At 40.9% G+C, this 5,118-nt stretch overlaps 1 non-coding gene across 1 annotated transcript; it reads left to right on the top strand.

The window, feature by feature from the left end:
• The first annotated feature begins 4,263 nt into the window (after window positions 1-4,263).
• Window positions 4,264-4,336, top strand: TRNAC-ACA (transfer RNA cysteine (anticodon ACA)). The gene has a single exon. It is a non-coding gene; the product is annotated as a tRNA-Cys (tRNA).
• The last annotated feature ends 782 nt before the right edge of the window (window positions 4,337-5,118 follow it).

Raw genomic sequence — 5,118 nt, 5'->3', positions numbered from 1 at the left:
ACACGACTGAACGACTTCACTTTCACTTTTCACTTGCATGCATTGGAGAAGGAAATGGCAACCCACTCCAGTGTTCTTGCCTGGAGAATCCCAGGGACGGGGGAGCCTGGTGGGCTGCCGTCTATGGGGTAGCACAGAGTCGGACACGACTGAAGCGACTTAGCAGCAGAAGCAGCAACCAAGTACCTCTTTGACGTCTCAGGTTAGTTGTTTCCCTGGAATCTCAAACTTCACATGCCAAAAACAGGATTCAGAATGCCCAAATGCCATCTCCACCTGTTCCTCTTGCTGGCTTTCCCATTTCAATCAATGGCAGCCCCCAAGCATTAATACTTGGCTTCTCAAGATCATAGTGAAGGAGAACTCCCTGGTCTCTCCTCTCCCTGCTCTCTCTGTGTCTCATTCACCAGCAGGTTGCCAGTTCTGTCTATAAACTGTATCTGAAAACCATTCACCAGCCACATTAGCCTTCTGCAGGTTCTTGGAATATTCCAAACCCTTTTGTGTACTAGGACATTTTTTTTCCCCAGCTTTATTGAAGTATACTTGACAAATGAAAGTATAAGATATTTAAAGTGTACATCATGATGATTTAATATACATATACATTGTGAAAGGATTCTTCCCATCTACCATCTAGTTAATTCCTCCCATCCGTTACCTCACATATGTATATTTTTTCTTTTAAGTAAGAACATTTAAGTTCTTGGAGGAGGAAATGGCAACCCACTCCAGTATTCTTGCTTGCAGAATCCAAGGGACAGAGGAGCCTGGTGGGCTACAGTGAATGGGGTTGCAAAGAGCTGGACACGACTGAGCACACACATATTTAAGTTTTACTCTTTTAGCAAATTTTCACTGTGCAATACTGTGTTATCGACTATAATCACCATGTTATGCATTAGATCCTCAGACCTTATTCATCTTATAGCTGAAAGTTTGAGAAAGTTTTCTTATATAATTGCTTTAAGTCTACAACTTCCTTTCGTAGGAAGAGAGAATTTACTTCCTATAAGTGGGTAAATTGCTATCTCAAACTCATTTTGATTGATGCAAGTAACTCATCCCTTCTCTAAATGGATTGTAGGACATTTATTCCTGAGGTTTCTAATCTTGATGTGATTTCCCTGGTTCTTTCTCTGGCTAGCTCCTTCTTATATTTCAGTTCTCAGTTTAAAAATCTCTCTTCCCAAAGCTCTTCCCAGTCTGCTCTGTCTAAATAAGTACTTCTTCCCACTACCAGTCACTTTCTATCATATCATTCTATTTATAGCTCTTATCTCAAATTGGAATTTTTATATACTAATTTCCTGACTTCTTTTTGTGTCTCCCTCTAGAATATAAGTTTCCTGAAAGCAGATCCCTTATTCCTTTAGTGGACCTTTGTATTTCCCTACAAAATGCAATGCCGGGCACATTGTATACACTCAGTTAATTGTGTAAACTGAGTGAACATATGAGCACATGTTGAGAGGAAGAGTGGAGTTAGAGGACCAGATCACCTCCACTCTCCTTATCTAGTTATAAGTCACGGACTAAGTCTCTGAACCTCTCTTGATTTTGTTCTCCAAGAAAAGAGGGAAGGGGCTAATGGTAACCATGTTGCCCTCCCCAACCAGTAGGATCACAAGGCCTTTAACTAGAAGGAGCAAGAACAGTGCAAATATACAGGGAAAATTGTAATTCATGACCCATGACTCAGGAGGCAGACGATCAGAACTACAAACCGATGACAAAAATGTCAGTGTGGGGACCAAGAAAGAGCCCACTTGTAACATTTGCAGAGTAATTAGTGCCACACAGAGTGAAACATTATCTAAATCTGTTGCAGAAATACACTCAGCCATGGGGAATTGTCTTTTAAGTACTAGAAAGAATATTCCAGAATCCAGTGTTCATGCTAATGTCTACTACTTGAGTCCAGGGTTCACTGTTCTGGGTCTCTTCACTCAGTATAATTTTTGTGCCCAGCAAAATTAAATTCTCAGGCAGAATAATTACATGTAAATGCTTCTGGGCTATTAGTCTCAAGGGGCCAATTTTCTAGCCATTTGTTGCCATCTGAAATGTCAAATTTATTACACTGAGGGCATGGTAATACATACAGCATCCTTTCCTAAATAAGATATGAAAGGTGCTAATCAGTACTGCGGCTGCAAATGGGAAAGGCAGTAAGATGTTGCTCTAGCTAATAAAGTGAGCTAAATTAATTACATGGATTATTTTCAGGAAAAGAAAGCATTCTTACAAAAGAAGTGCTACCTACACACAGATTCCTCAGTTCAAAGGCTGTCTGCTCTTGAGAAGGCTAATTACTCCCCATCCCTCTTACATTTTCCTAGATTTCCAGGGTCCAAGAGAAAAGGCACTGTGCAAGAGTGAAAGCTCTAGCTTTAAGTCCTGACTCTTGTTGCCTTACTCTGTGGTCTTGGACAGGTCATTTACCCTCTCTGATCTTCAGCTTCAGTTTCTTGTAAAGACAAAAGTTGTGTTGCTCTGGTGGTATCCTCGAGGGCTCAATGGAGGAAACTGGTGGTTAAGAACATTAAAAGCTAAACATATTACATGAGTGTTGAATGATGCTCTATGCAGTGGGCATTTGTTGATTTTCACCTGTCCAGTGTCATTTCTACTGCTTTTATTAATGGTAAAAGACCTTACACTTCATTCGCAGGAAATGCTCCTTCCTTTATTTTAGCCCACATAGTTCAGTCCTCTCTTCCTGAAAGTTCAGAAATGGTTACATGACCCAGGGTTGGCCCATTGAGCATTCTTTACCTTGGCCTCAGTGATCAGTTCACAGGAGGAATGTGACTGAGACCAGGACAATGAGACTTCATTCTGTGATGAGGAAAAAGAGAAAACTTTTGCCGTTAGCAGTGCAACCTGGTGGGGTATAAACTGTGGTGCAGAACAGACAGGGGAGGGTAATGATGAGCTGGGAAGACATCTTTTAAGACCCTGGATCCGGCTTACTGATCCAACTCTAAATGCTTCACTGAGTGCCTGATGTGTGTCAGACACAACCAGAGGCATAAGGATTCATCACTGTATGAAACAAGTAAGTCTTTCTCTTCTGGAATTCACGTTTCTATTATATAAGCCATTAAGTTCTTCATTCAAGTTCTCTTAATTTGCTTTCTCTCTTGACCCTGAAATCTAGGATTTGATTTCCTAATATATAAAATGGACAAACATACCTGTTTGGCTGAACTATTGTGAAATTAATGTCTTCACAATCTTTGGCATATAGTAGGTGCTAAATAAATAATATTAAAGTGGACATTAGTCATTATTTTTGGCCACCTGACATCTAAATCCCTTTCCTTTGGGGAATCCACCCCCCCCCTTAAGAGTCAGAGCCCATTTAGAGGCTGGCAGTGAGCCCCCGTGCAGTTAGGCCTGTACTCCTGGCTGAGGCATCACAAATCAGATGCCTTTGACACTGAGTCTGAAACACATTAAGCCATGAAATGCCAACCGTGTGAACTTCTCTCTGGGGAGAGTGGTGTAGGGTGGCAGGTGCATGCGATCTTAGAGTCGGCATGGACAAGAGATTTGGCAGCAAAATCCAAAGCGCTGCCTGACAGGGGCTGACAGTGCAAACGGCAGAGTCTGTTTGGCAGTGGAGGCTGGGGACCCTCAGCAGACTGTCCCCGAGAAGACAGGCTTCCTGCCTGAACCACTTCAGATATGGTTCTCTGGGTTTCCTAAGGAGTATTAGAAATCACCCAGTGTTCACCGAGCACATCCTTCTCTAGTATACTCAATGGATGATGATAAGGCCTGTGTTGTATGGAAAAAAAATAACCACTCTCAGTTTGTAATGTAGAGAACAGAAGAGGGGTAAGATGGGGGGGTGAGAACAGTATGGGGTGGTCATACACACATCACTGACTAGAGATGTATTAACAAATTTTTAAACTTAATGTATTTATTTATCTAAAATGCATTTATTTGGCTGTGTCAGATCTTAATTGCTGCACTCAGGATTTTTCATTGCAGTGCATGGGCTCTAATTGAGGTGTATGGGCTTAGTTGCCCCAAGATATTTGTGATTTCAGTTCCTGGACCGGGGATTCTTAACCACTGGACCACGAGGGAAGTCTCCGGTACTTTTCTAGAGAGTGATACAATTATTAATAACATCACTGTGCATAGTTGTTAGAACTTAAAATTGACCAAGGGTTCATTATACAACTTATGATTTTTGTTTATCATTCACATTTTGCTCCATTAGGTTTTTGTTGCAACCTTGTGACTTCCCTGGTGGCTCAGATGGTATAGCGTCTGCCTACAATGCAGGAGACCCAGGTTCGATTCCTGGGTTAGGAAGATCCTCTGGAGAAGGAAATGGCAACCCACTCCAGTACTCTTGCCTGGAAAATCCCGTGGATGGAGGAGCATGGTAGGGTACAGTCCATGAGGTCGCAAAGAGTCAGATATAACTTCACTTTCACTTTTGTGTATATTGTAAATGCAAGTTTGTTACTATAAAATTTTAAAAAATGACACATTGTAAAATTTCTCATTTCTGAAAGAGCCCCCCACAAAGATCCACCTTGTCAACTATCAGGTAAAAAAAAAACATATTCTAGAAGAAATAATACCCACAGAACTAAAAAAAAAAAAAAAAAAAAAAAAAATCCACCAGAAAGTGTAGAGTCTGCTCTTCCAGGGGAAAGAATGGTGAAATATGGTCTATTTGTCACAGATGTTCTTTACCCCTGCACATAGGGGCCTGCTATACTGCCTGCCTCTCACACTCTAACAAAATATTAGAATGCTTTCGTAAAACATGTTTCAAATAAGAACATTAAGTGAGAAAAAGTTGTTGAAATTTACTCAAATGCAGGTGCTTCAATATTCACTTACATAACAAATCACCAGTCACAGGCATTAGTTTCTGCAAAACCCCCTGGTCAATAATGTGTTGAGTGACATGGGATGGTGAGACGTGGTAAGGATGACATGGGTTGGTAGTATGTCTCTCTAGCAGAAAGGAACATAAGAGAGATATTGCAGGTGAAATTGACATGACAGTTTCTTCAGCCATTAGATCATATACAGTACAGAAATATTGAGATTTCTTGGCTTTAGATGCTAATGCTATTAATA

Source organism: Dama dama, chromosome 9, assembly GCF_033118175.1.
Source record: "Dama dama isolate Ldn47 chromosome 9, ASM3311817v1, whole genome shotgun sequence".
NCBI classification, from domain to species: Eukaryota; Metazoa; Chordata; class Mammalia; order Artiodactyla; family Cervidae; genus Dama; species Dama dama.
The sequence above is the reverse complement of the archived record's forward strand: the minus strand, read 5'-3'. Positions and strand labels throughout refer to the sequence as shown.